We start from the raw sequence: 14,087 nt of genomic DNA on the forward strand, positions 1-14,087 counted from the left end.
TTCTAAATTCTGCTGATGATTAGATTATACCCTGACATTACGCCAATAATATCAGTTTATATATTTTTTTCTGCTCAGTAGCGATCGTGTCTTTCTCTTCCACTTGATTTGTGTATAGCATATTTAAGGTAGCAATGCAATATAAAAGCACTTATGCTCATCTACTGAAGTGGGATTCTGGAACTGTGAATAAATTGAATAAAACAGCAAAATAACAACAACAACAATAACATCTTCATTAAACAAAAAAGAGATTACCTTAGATAAAGTTTGATTAATATGTACATACAGTACCGGTAAAAGTCTGGACCCATTACTATTTTTAATGTTTTTGAAAGAAGTTTATTATTATGCTCTACAAGCCTGCATTTATTTGATCAAAAATACAGAAAAAAACAGGAATATTCAGCAAGGATGTGTTAAATATATAAAAAGTGATAGTGAAGACTTTTTTAAAACAACTTTTTAATAATCAAAAATCCTGAAAAAAAGTATCACAGGTTATAAAATAAATATTAAAGGAGAAGTTCACTTTTAAAATGAAAATTCTGTCATCATATACTCACCCTCATGTTGTTTCAAACCTGTATGAATTTCTTTCTTCTGCTGAACACAAAGGAAGATATTTAGAAGAATGTCAGTAACCAGACAGTTTTTGGGTCCCATTGACTTTCATAGTATATATTTTTTCCTACTATGGAAGTCAATGGGACCCAAAAACTGTCTGGTTACTGACATTCTTCTAAATATCTTCCTTTGTGTTCAGCAGAAGAAAGAAATTCATACAGGTTTGAAACAACATGAGGGTGAGTATATGATGACAGAATTTTCATTTTAAAAGTGAACTTCTCCTTTAAGCACCATTTCTAACATTTGATAATAAATCAGAATATTATAAAGTTTTCTGAAGGATCACGTGACACTAAATTCAGCTTTGCATCACAGAAATATAAAGTATAGTAAAATAGAAAACCATTATTTTAAATTTTAATAATATTTCACTATATTATTTTTCTGTATTTTTGATCAAATAAATCCAGGCTTGATGAGCATAAGAGACTTCTTTCAAAAACATTAAAAATAGTAATGTGTCCAAACTTATGTACTGTGTAAGTAAAAATATACTGCTTTTAAAATGAAATGTTGTATAAATAAAAAGGTTAGGAATCATATTTGTTTCAAGTGTTTTTTTATTGGGGGTGGGGGGCCTCCAACATGAATTTTGCCTAGGGCCTCCTAATGTCTAGAACCGGCCCTGGTCACGGACACTAATTATGTTCAGCTTTGCACTCATCAATCGCTTTCGTTATCACCTGTGTATATGTTCTGTTCTGTTTTAGTTCAGTGTTTGGTATTGTCTATTGTGGATATGTTGTATGTTGTTCTGTTTGTTTGGATTACCTGTTGGATTCATTAAATATTACCTTATTGCCCTCATCTTCATCTTTGTGTATGTTTATACAACCAGCCCATGACACAGACAATGCCTTTGAATACAGTTTTTATAGAATAGGAGCATGGCAAAGGTGACATGATTCATTACATAATTTTTCTCCAATATGATTGGTTCTTTATATGTATAATTCAGCAAATCCTTCTGTTACTAGGTAAAAGCAAATCGGGGGTGCTTCTGGGTACATAGGATACACAGGTGTATCCTATGCGGAAGAGTTTTATCGACTAAACGTGACGCACGTATAAATTCTCCTCCCCCTTCACATCAGTCACAATAATTTTAATTTATACTTTACCTTTGCAGTTTTATATAAACCACACATCTCACATATTTCAACTGAGTATATTGCTTTATTATTATTTATTATGAATTTCTTGATAAACCAAACTTCAACAACATAAGGGCAGATACTTTGAGCTCTGCTGATGACGCTGTGAAGTGACGCTCGAGTGATCAAGTATTCCAATGTATAAAAAAGCTTTCATCCAATTCGTTCGTCCTCATTTTCTTTCCTTGCAGCGTTCCCTCACATCCTACAGGAGGTGGAGCTGAGACATGAGGAAAGGAAGTGAGGATTGAGAAGCACCCCAGTAAATCTGGATTTCTTGATTATTTCAGCTTGTTACTTAAAGTCATGGGATTATATATTTAGACATCTGTCTAGTTTAATTTCCGCTTTGTCATATTCAGATGATTCAGACACACTTTGTCCTGTGTTGGAGACATTTAGTTTTCAAAAGCATTAATGTTTATTCTGCAAGAAAAATAAAGTTTAGTTGATTAGTTGTTAAATTCCAAATCAAGATCAATGTACCTCATTCATGGAAAGATACTCATTTGATCAAAATGATTGTAGTATTTTATAGCAGTTCTCTATTACATCAGAGCTCACTTTTATGTCCTGTCACTTCATATTTCTCTATTTTAATTATTTTGATTTACTGAAAATTAAATTAATCTTTTATTCCTCTTCATTTCAGACCTGATGGAATTGAAGGAGGAGAGTGAAGAACTGAATGAAATGAAGAAGGAGAGTGAAGAACTGAGTGAAGTAGAGGAGAAACATCATGTCAGACCTGGAGAAAAACCTTTGAGTCGCTCAAAGACTAAAATCACATTTTTAAAGAAAAGAAGAGCCAAGAAATCCACAACCTGCACTCAGTGTGGAAAGAGTATCGGATCCAAACGTCTTTATATTCACATGAGAGTTCACACCGGAGAGAAGCCGTTCTCATGTGATCAATGTGGGAAGAGTTTCACACAAAAAATAAACCTTACGGTTCACATGAGGATCCACACTGGAGAGAAGCCGTACGCATGCGATCAATGTGAGAAGAGATTTGTGAATTCATCACATCTTAAGAGTCACATGATGATCCACACCAGAGAGAAGCCATTCACATGTGATCAGTGCAGCAAAACATTTCGTAGGGCATCAGAGCTGAAGACACACCTGAGAGTTCATACGAAGGAGAAGCCACATATATGTTCTGAATGTGGAAAAAGTTTTTCATGGCTGCAAAGTTTACAATCACATCAGAAAACTCATACTGGTGTGAGAGAGTACATGTGCTTTGAGTGTGAGAAGACTTTTATTACAGCACAAAATTTAAAACAACATGAGATAATTCACACTGGAGAAAAACCTTACAAGTGTTCACACTGTGACAAGAGATTCAGTATGTCATCATCTCTGAAAACACATGAGAGGATCCACACGGGAGAAAAACCGTACACATGTGATCAGTGTGGAAAGAGTTTCTCTATTAAAAGTCAGCTGAAGAGACACATGAAAATCCATACAGTGGAGAAACCACTTAGTTTCCTAACACCCATTGATGAGTGACAGGAAAGATTGTAGGGGTGGGCATTCAGGCAATTTTATATTGTGATCTTACAAAAAGACAAACTACTTTTCAATTGAATCATCAAGATTGTGAGCTTTTATGTTTTTGTAAAATGTTAAAACTACAGTGTAATCACCATGGGAAAATCTCAGAGTAAAACTGGGAGTTGTGAAAAATATGATACCATCTGTGTTTTGCCAGATGAGAAGTTTATCTATGTACCGATTATGAAAATGTGATAAAAAACGGAAAATGTGGACTAAATGACAGAAAATCATAAAAACGGAAGGTCAGTATCAGGTCGGTATTAATAGACTTTAATGAAATCAGATATAGACTAGTTTCTGTGAGTATTAAACCACAAAAGACTGTTTTATGACCCTCTTATGGTCTTTGTTTATGTCCACACTCGTGTTCTTTGGGGTCCCCAGAGACCCCAGACAATAACATGTAGTTTTGTAACAGAATAATAGTTGTTGTTGTTGTTTTTTACAAATGTAATTTTACTCTGTTTATTAATGTTTTTACTCCACATTTGTGCAGTTTTTGGAGGATTTATGATATATTTTCTTTTATAGTTTTTTTTATTTTTTTATAGGTTTTTATACAAAAACAGCTTTTTATGTAAGATTCACTTTATAAATAACGTGAATAATTTTACATGGTTTAGTGTACAATTTTTGCCCATATTTTGGAAAGTGTAGTTTTAAAGTAAAAAATGATAATTTTAGCCACTAGATGGCTAAAGAGCTCCATTATAGACCCTTTTACTGTTTGTACACAATGATGACGTATGCGCGCGCATATTGGCAACGGAAGTATGGCGACAATCAGCAGCGTGTCAAGCTACGCGAGCGGATTAAACAACAGACGCGAGCATTTTTTATTATATCCTCGCTCCAATCAACACGTTTAATCGCCTGCAGCCACTCTTCTGAAACGCCCGTGATCCTGTCGGAATAATATAAAACTTAAGACCTTGGTGGAATATCGATTAGTGCAAAACCGTAAACGCAACAACCAGACATTTTGATGCTGGGAAACCTTTTTGATAAACTTTCGGAGTTGCTAACACGTTAGAGCCAGTGGGGAAAAACACCACTTCCGTTGCCAAAATGCGCGCGCAACTATTTGATCACGTGGGCTGTAAAAGGGTCTATATGCTATTTGCCTAACTGAAAGATATCTTTTCACAAGTTTTACGAGTTGGATTCATATCTAAATATTATGAAATCACAATTCTAACAATAAAAATGACTTTTTTGTCTAAGTTTAGCATTTTTTGTACTGATTTTTTCCCCCCAATAATGTTACATTATGATTAGAATCAAACCTAAAAAAGAAAAAAGTTGAGTTTTTAGAGTTTATCATTTATTTCAGTCTTCTTTTTTTTCATATTATTGTACAAATGTAATCTACACTTCAGTTACTAACTGTAAAAGAAAAGATATGTACAGTAATATTATATATTGAGTACAAATACGTGACATGAACATCAAAATGCAATGAACTGAACAGCATTACAAATGAGCAAATAAAGCAGTAACTTCTCTCTCCCTCTCTCTCTCTCTCCCTCTCCCTCTCTCCGCTTGGATGGTACCGCTTGGATGTAAACATGAGTCTTTGAAGCATGTGTTGTCGGCAGGTGTTTATGTTTTTGAATGCCCCAACACTAAACGTGTCTTTTCGTTGCGTTTACGAAGGAAAATCGTACATGTTGTATGCAAACACTGGGGAAATGCGCTGTTTTGAATGCGGTGCTGTAGGACATGTAAGATTGTCATGCCCGCAAAGAGAAGAAGTGAGGAATGAGACAGGTCAAAGTAAAGAAATGAATGGTAGTGTAGAGCAAATTGTGGAAGAAAGAGTGGAAAATGAGGATCAAAATGTGCATAATAACAAGGATTTAGGTAGTGTTGGTGCTGAGAGGGAGGCTAATACTACTGAAGTGTCTACTGAAGTGGTAGAGAATGTTAATGGTGAGATACAGGTGACTGAGGAGATCACAGAGCAAGTGGAGAAGGAAGGTGTTGAGGAAGTGATGTCAGTTAGTAGAGATCAATCAAGTAATAGAAGGATACTGAATTCAGAGGGTAAGAATTTAGGAGAGATGGTTGAAAATGAAGGAGAGGAAGAAAGTGATGATGATTTGTCAGATGCATCAGATGTGTCAAATTTGTCTCAGATGGGATGTGACCAGTTTTACGCTTTGGAGGAAATAGATGCTTTTCTGGATGAGACTTTTGGGAAAGTAGCAGAAGTGAAGGATTACTTTACTGACACTAAGAAATTTGAAAGTTCTGTATTATACTGGATGAGACGAGTTGGAGAGGACAAATTAAGTAGGAGGAAGAGATTTCGATTGAAAAAGTTTGTCACAAAAATAAGAGGGGGGAAAACCCCGAAAAAAAGGACATTTAAATGATGTATAATTCACTAAGGGTGTTTCTATTTCTTCTTTTCTCTCTGTCTTTCTTTTCCCTCCATTGGAACTTGATTATGGAGTTTGTAAGAGTAGAATCCTTAAACATCAATGGGGGAAGAGATAGGGTCAAAAGAGCACTGATCTCTGAATTTATTAAATTAAATGATGTCAAAGTAACTTTTTTACAAGAAACACATTCTGATAGTAATAATGAATTGGAGTTGTATAGATGGTGGGAAGGAGAGTGTAAATTAAGTCATGGAACAAATTTAAGTATGGGTGTTGCAATTCTCTTCTCAAAACATTTGGATTTAAAAATTGTGACAACAATAGAGGTAGAAAAAGGTAGAGTGTTATTAGTTATAGCAGAAATTAAAAGTGTTAAATTCCTTTTTGTTAATGTGTATGCTCCGAATACAGGATGGCATCGTGAAATAACATATCAAAAATTAAAGGATGCAATAAAACAATATGATGATGGCAATATGTGTTGTAATAGGAGGTGATTGGAATTGTACAACACATTTCTTATTGGATAGGAATGGGGATAAATAATTTAAAGTTGGTGGATGTGTGGAGAAGTAGAAATAAGTTGGTGAAGCAATATACCTGGATAAAGATATTAGATTCTGTTGTGACAGGAGCGAGACTGGATAGGTTATATATAAGTAAGTCAGAAATAAATAGAGTAACTAATACTAATATATTACCAAATGGTTTTTCAGACCATCATGGTTACATTAGATTATAATGTTGCAAAAATTTCAAGACCTAAATTTTATTGCCATTTTAATGTAAAACTATTACAGGATACAGATTTTTTTGAGAAATTCTGTAGTTTTTGGGAAATTTGGAGACAGAGGAAAAATAATTTTGAAAATCTGACTCAATGGTGGGAGGTGGGAAAAGCACAGATTAAAGTTTTTTGCCAACAATTTTCTTATAATGCTACTGCTACAGTGAAGAGAAATGTGAAAATGTTGGAGTTTGAAATGAATGAAATGGAAAAAAAGAATGACTGATGTTGTTAATGATGGTTCAGTGAATATCTTAAAAAAGAAAAAAAATGGAGTTGAAGTCATTGTTGGAACAAAGAGTTAAAGGTGCACTAGTTCGAGCTAGAATATCTTCAATTAAAGAAATGGATGCTCCAACTGCTTATTTTTTTGGACTTGAACGGAAGGAGGCACAAAAGAAATGTATGCTTCATCTCAAGAGAAAAAATGGATCTATTACTTCAAATCCAACAGAAATGAGAACAATGGGCATTGAATTTTATAAAGAACTGTTTGGTAATATGGACTGTGATGTTGGATCTATGGACCAGTTCTTAAGAGATCTTCCTAAATTAAGGCCTGAGGATAAAAATTCGTTGGACGTAATGATTTCTTTTGATGAACTTTCGAAGGCGGTCAAACAGCTCTCTACAGGAAAGTCACCAGGAATTGATGGTTTACCAGCGGAGTTTTATAAAGCCTTTTGGGGTGTCTTAGGAGAAGATTTGTATAATGTATTTTGTGAATGTTTTAAAAGAGGTTGTCTACCAAACAGCTGTCAAAGAGCTGTTATTACTCCTGCCAAAAAATGGAGACCTAGGCTTGTTGAAGAATTGGCGACCAGTGTATTTAATGTGTCTAGATTATACAATTTTGTCTAAATGTTTAGCAAACAGACTAAAAAATATTTTGCATGTTGTGGTGGAAAGTGAACAAACTTACTGTATTCCTGGGCGGACAATAATGGACAATTTGTTTCTTATGAGAGATGTGGTTGATTTATCTATTAGAAACAATCTTGATGTGGGTTTTTTATCTATTGACCAAGAGAAAGCCTTTGAGGTCATGAATACCTTTTTACTGTGTTAAAAACGTTTGGATTTGGGGAGAATAGGTGGCGGTGATAGGAGGCTTAAGATAGGAGGTGGCCTAAGTTGTCCAATCCCTGTTAAAAGAGGAATCAGGCAGGGATGTCCTCTATCAGGACAACTTTATAGTTTAGCCATAGAACCCTTACTGTGTAAGCTAAGAAATGAGTTACAAGGTTTAATGATACCAGGAGATAATTCAGGGCTAAGGTATTCTGTGTCTGCTTATGCAGATGATGTAAATATTTTTTATTTCTGGTCAAAATGATATTCAGATACTTTGCAAAAGTTTAAACATTTATGAAAAGTCTTCTTCAGCCAAGGTAAACTGGGCAAAGTGTGAAGGGTTTGCTGTGGGGTCTTGGGTTGATAAGGGGCCACCTCAACTTCCCGAAGGACTGAAATGGGTCCTAAAGGAAGGTTTTAAAGTTTTGGGGGTGTATTTGGGTACTGATAAGTATAAAGAAAAGAACTGGGAGGGTCTGCTTGGAAAGGTTGTTGCTAAGTTGTCTAAGTGGAACTGGCTATTGCCCGAACTATCTTATAGAGGCAGAGTCCTAATTACAAACAACCTGACTGCCTCTATGTTATGGCACAAACTGAATGTGCTTGAGCCACCAGATGACTGTATTAAGGAGATTCAGAGGAAACTGGTGGACTTTTTCTGGTCTGGCCAAAAATGGATTCCTCGGCAGGCACTTTATCTACCAGTGATTGAAGGAGGGCAAAGCCTAATAGATGTACGAAGCCGCATAAATGCTTTTCGATTGCAAGCAGTTGTACGAGGAGAATGTTGGGTGGATTAATGTTGCTTGTGCTCTTCTGCGGGAAACATCTGGATTATTGTATGATAAACAGCTTTTTTTTACTGCAAAGTGATGAAGTGGATTTGAAAGAGTTGACACCTTTTTAAAAGTCAATGATAACAGCTTGGAAAAATACATTTATTATACACAGAGATATTTTACAACCTGAGGACTGGATAATGGGAGAACCGCTGTTCCATAACCCATTAATAAGAACAAGGATTTTGTCCTCTAAATCTGTGGAAAGCTGTTTTGTGAAGGCTGGGTATGTCAAGTTGGGCGATCTGAGAAGTGGTGATGACTGGAAGACAGCTGAGTCTTTACAGAGTGTTACGGGGTTGAGATCTCTTCGACTTGTGAGACGAATAATGGAGGAGGTGTGGGCAGCTCTACCTGGGGCCTTCAGAGAGGCACTGTCATGGGACTGGAATGGGCACTATACATTTCCACCCATCAAAGTATCTGCTGCTGTGCAAGAGGAGATGGAGGAAACTGGACATTCAATTTTATCATTCGAGTACCCCAAGTTGGGGAGTTTTCAAGATATTAAGAAGAAAGAACTCTATGTAACATGTGTAAAAGTTACTCATCAGACTGTGCTAAGAGGAGTGAAGACTTGGAGGTGGTCAGAAGTGTTTGGGACAAATTTTAAGGCATGTTGGAGGTCTCTATGTAAGGTGCCTGTCGAAAAGCGTACTGCAGACTTGCAGTGGAGACTGATGTTCCAACGCTATCTCATGACCAATTCGTACGAATTCGTACGAATGATAAAAAGATGGCTAATTCGTACGAATTCGTACGACCTCACTCGTACGAATTTGTACGATTTGTCTAAACCCACGTGATGGGTAGGTTTAGGGGCGGGGTCAGGGGTAGGTCATTCGTATGAACTCATACGAATTGGGCAATTCGTAAAATATGTACGATTTTGCAAAAATCTTACTAATTCGTACGAGTGAGGTCGTATGAATTCGTACGAATTAGCCACTTTGTAAAATTTGTACGTTTTCCCGTGAGATCGGGTTGGATGTTCGGGGATATAGCTACGAACAGACACGTGGCACACCTTAATCCAGCAGTGGGGACAGAGTGTTTATTTTGTGGCTTAGAAGAAACGGTTAATCATTTATTTATTGATTGTTTTAGGTTGGAGGGAATGTTTAATTTTTTATAAAGTTTTTATAAAGTTTGGGGAGAATTTTTCTTATCAGAATTTTATAAGTGGTCCAATTTATAATTTTCAAGAAAGGAGGAAGAAATGTTTACTGAATTTTCTGTTGGGTTCAGCTAAGTTGTCCATATGGAAAACTAGAAAAAATAAAATGTTAGGAATAGGTCCAAGTAATGCTGAAATGGTACTAAAATGGATGATAACTGCTAGAATCAAGATAGAGTTTACATATTATAAATTGGTCAGTGACATTGTAATGTTTTCTGAAATTTGGTCAGTGGGGGGAGTACTTTGTCAAATTGGAGAAAATGAAATGTTGTTTTTAAATGTGTAGAAATAGAGATTTTTGTAAGATAATTGTATTGAGGTAAAAGGACAAAATTGGTCTAATAAAGATATTGTTAAGCCCCCCTCTCTCTCTCTCTCTCTCTCTCTCTCTCTCTCTCTCTCTCTCTCTCTCTCTCAAATTACATTTTGCTTGTTTTATTAAATTATATAATTTTCAGTAAAACAAAGGTAATATAATTAAGTATTGGCCAGCATTTATCATTATTATTGTGTGTAAGTTTTGGGGTGGGCTAGCAATACAATTTGTTCTGGGGTAAAATACATTTTTAAGGAGTGATGCTTACATTTTTGAAAGTTTTCTCCAAAGGTAAGATCTTTGAGCAGCTGCCCGTCTCCTTTGTGCAGACATTACAAACATTACAAATGCTTAGGAAAACCATTCTAGGTAGGGCTGTCGAGTTACTGATGTTGTGAGGTGTTAGTGCACCTGTCGCTCATATCATTTTTTTATTGCCAAACTTAGTTACATACAAGATCAGGGAAATATACCATGGTTGTATATTTAACAATGATCAGTCATAATGATAAAAATAAAAATAAAAAATATATAATGGGTAAGCATAAATCAGGAGATTTTATACACAGGAAAAAAGAACAATGACAAGGTTAAATATCTTTCAATAATTCATCATAATACATGAATGCATTTTTTTATTTTTTATTTATAAGCCTGAGAGATGAAATGAGAGGTAAATTTAACAAGAAAAAGGGGGAAACAAAGGAGATTTAAGCCACTTTTGCATGTGGGTGAAAAAAGGGTGGATAAAATAAAGAAATAACATATTCAAGAGATGACGATTTGGGGATTTCGTAATAAAAATAATATAGTTAAGGATAGAACTGGGTCACATTATTAGGGTTTAAAATATAAGAACCTAAATCAACCCTAAATGTATACAAAATAAATGGGCAGCTGTTTCTTCATCAAGACACAAAATGAGCCAATTTCGTCAATATCAAGATATTTATAGATGAATTAAACCTGTCGCTCATATCTTTTAAGTTGTTGCGCATGTGTAAACGTCAACATGGCGGATGATGTCCGGCTCGCATTCATACTTAACGAGATCTGGCTATAAAGTTACCTACTCTTTTAGCGCATGTTAAGTAAGTACTTATTGAAATTTCATAAACCCCGCCTCCCCGTGTTATTCAATGGGACTTGAGACCAACTAAACAATTTAATTACACTTCAAACATCTTTTATTCCAAAGATGGTTTGTGTCATTTACTGTAGTTTTTATCACGCTGATGTAAATTCAAGTGTTTGTTTTTAAAATAAGTTTGTTTTTAGTTAGTTATTTGATGCTACACTGTTAGACTTTTCAAGGGTTTTTTACAGTAACTTACTGGCAACACTGTTGCCAGTAAGTTACTGTAATTAAGAGTTACAGTACCAAACCGTATTTCAGTTTTACAGTGCATCACTGTAAAAACGAAGCTAATCAGTACACTACTGTAATTATTTTTATTTGTACTAAATATAAATTAGATTTTATAATTTTGATATATGATTAATTTTATTTGTATCCTACATAAGTACTACTGACATACAAACCAATTAGACAAAGTTATCACAAAATAATTTTTTTTTATTTAAAACATTTCATATATCACAAAATAAACATGCCAATGCTGGAAATGACGTGTGAAATTTTTACACATTAATGGGTGAGTTCAGGGATAACATTTTTTGTGTTAATTTTAACTCATTCATTGTGTTAATGATTTTAACAAAGTAAATATGTCAGAAAGGTTAGCACAAAGATGAAATTAACACATTATGTGCTGTCCTTCACTGCACACATTTTTAAAAACATACATAAAACCATAAACAAAACATTATCACAATACATGACACATAACCCCAACTTCAAAATAATTTCACTTATTTACAAAAATGTGTTGATTCATGTACACTGGTGGCCAAAAGAAGTATTTAAGTGTCTTAATGTTTTTGAAAGAAGTCTCTTTGATGCTCAAGAAACATTTCTTATTATTATCAATGTCTGACTGTCTACTCCTCCATCTTTTCTACAGCATAGGAGTAAAAGTCATCATCAAAATAATCTTTAAAAAGCCAACACAATGTTTTTGTCCACCTTTGCGAATAAATGAACTTCTCCAAAGATTGGTTCCTGTTCAGAACTTGATTGACAACATCAGAATGTTCCCTGGTCTGCATGCGTGCCCACAAACACAAATGTACTCAGTCCTTCAGAGGAGATCCCGGTTCCAACACTATATGAGAGAGAGAGAGAGAGAGAGAGAGAGAGAGAGAGAGAGAGAGAGAGAGAGAGAGAGAGAGAGAGAGAGAGAGAATATTAGTGTCGCATTATTTTTAACCTCCTTTTTTGTTAATTTTTATTATTATTTTCACAAAAACTTAAGAATATATATTTGTAAACAGCTTTTGTCAATAAATAGCATACAAAAGAACTAAATTAAATGATGCCAGATTAAATTTTAATACTTACAAATCCTAAATTCTGTCCAAAAATGCTGAGATCCATAGAAAGAAAGACTGAAATCGATGATTTTAGCCCACTTCAGCTTGTCTGCAGTGAAGGGGTTCCTGTTTGAGACAAATACACAGTAAGAAACATGCAAGAAATCACTGTGTGATGATTGTTCTCCTTCCTACAGTAGTTAACCCACCTGCGTGCTGATATTAGGACCTTCCTGGTCAGGTGGGACTGCAATGGTAGAGTCTTCTGCCTAATAAAATATCAAAATAATGCAAAAATATAAACTTAAGTTGTTTAGAATGCTAGATTTGGTATGAATGAATTAGTGAGAGTTTTACTGCAGTGCTTACCTGGATACATTTAATCTGGTGAGACTGAACAAAGACAATGGTCCATCTTCTGATTGGTTAATTTGCTGTGTAATAAATATAAAGTTAGACATGATGCAAAGGTCACTTATTTGATATAAAGTTAGCCAATTTTATAGAGATTTTATAAGATATTGTAAGCTACCTAGTCTGCACCTGTGGCTCCAAAGCAATTTTCACATATTGCTAATCATTTCAGCAAACTTATCTCAAAATATATCACAAATGGCCTAACGTTACCTCTGGAATCTTGCTCACTGGCGCTTTGTTGCAGTTGCCTTTAAACACATATAAAAATGGAAGTAAATATTAAATTGCATTAAAAAAAACTATAGCCTAAATGTTATAGTTTGCAAACTAATGCTAAAACTATAAAGGTTCTCATCAGTAGGCCAACATTATCTACAACCAAAACAGAATTTCACATTAGTTTATTCACATTTATTGTTAATGTAAACGTGTTACTCGTTGGCATATTTTAACTCGACATTTCAATAATCTAACAAAGTGTGTAAAATGAAACGTTAGCTCAGTTTACCGTGGTAAAGTTCGTTACCGCCATGTTACGACGTTAGGCTAACGTTAACATACTTTAAACTGGGCACAATCCTGTCAACACACACAGAATGTTTTTATTTTATTTACATTTTTTTACCTTGGTTGCTGATCTCTCTCTCGGTGAAGTGCATTCCGTCTCTTCCCCGGGCCAGACAGGAACGGCGCGATCCAACAAAAGACAGACCCCACTGATATTACACTGGATGCTCTGGCGCGACACGAGTCACGACAAATCCCAGACAGTGTAGTGATGCGCCGCGGCCGTTATATTTCTGACGTACGGTACTCCGAGTCCAAGCGCTCGCGCAATTTCTGACAAGGGACAAACAGGTTTGCATTTTGTATTAAAGGTCCGGTTGCTTCAATGTGTCCAATATAGACAGCCTCTGGCTATTATAGCGTTGTAGACACGCGGTGTAAGGCAAAAATTAGGAAGAAATAAAAAGCACGATGGAATGGTGCCAGCCAGAGAGGCCGTTACGTCAAATACAGTAGTATACAGCAAATTTGAAAAATACAGTAAGTCTCTGTATGTGGTGTTAGACAAATACAGTAGTATACAGCAAATTTTAAAAATACAGTAAGTCTCTGTATGTGGTGTTAGACGTAACAGAAAATTCCCATGATGCAATGGGAATCACAGTTATTTACTGTAAAGAGAAATAGCAGTATAATACTGGGGGATTTAAAGTAAATAACTGTAGAAATTACAGAAAAGTCTAACAGTGTATAAAAACGGTGGTGTGACATCATGATTGACAGCTGTGATTGACAGG

The 14,087-nt window shown here is 35.2% G+C and overlaps 1 long non-coding RNA gene across 1 annotated transcript; it reads right to left on the reverse strand.

Annotated features, from left to right (window-relative positions):
* Nucleotides 1-11,770: 11,770 nt before the first annotated feature.
* LOC309503265 lies at nucleotides 11,771-13,007 on the reverse strand. The gene is made up of 3 exons (XR_014207588.1): nucleotides 12,576-13,007; nucleotides 12,395-12,492; nucleotides 11,771-12,158 (listed from the first exon to the last, which is right to left on the reverse strand). It is a non-coding gene; the product is annotated as an uncharacterized lncRNA (long non-coding RNA).
* Between the last annotated feature and the right edge of the window lie 1,080 nt (nucleotides 13,008-14,087).

This window comes from Leuciscus leuciscus (assembly GCF_965113295.1).
Source record: "Leuciscus leuciscus genome assembly, chromosome: 1".
Lineage (NCBI taxonomy): Eukaryota > Metazoa > Chordata > Actinopteri > Cypriniformes > Leuciscidae > Leuciscus > Leuciscus leuciscus.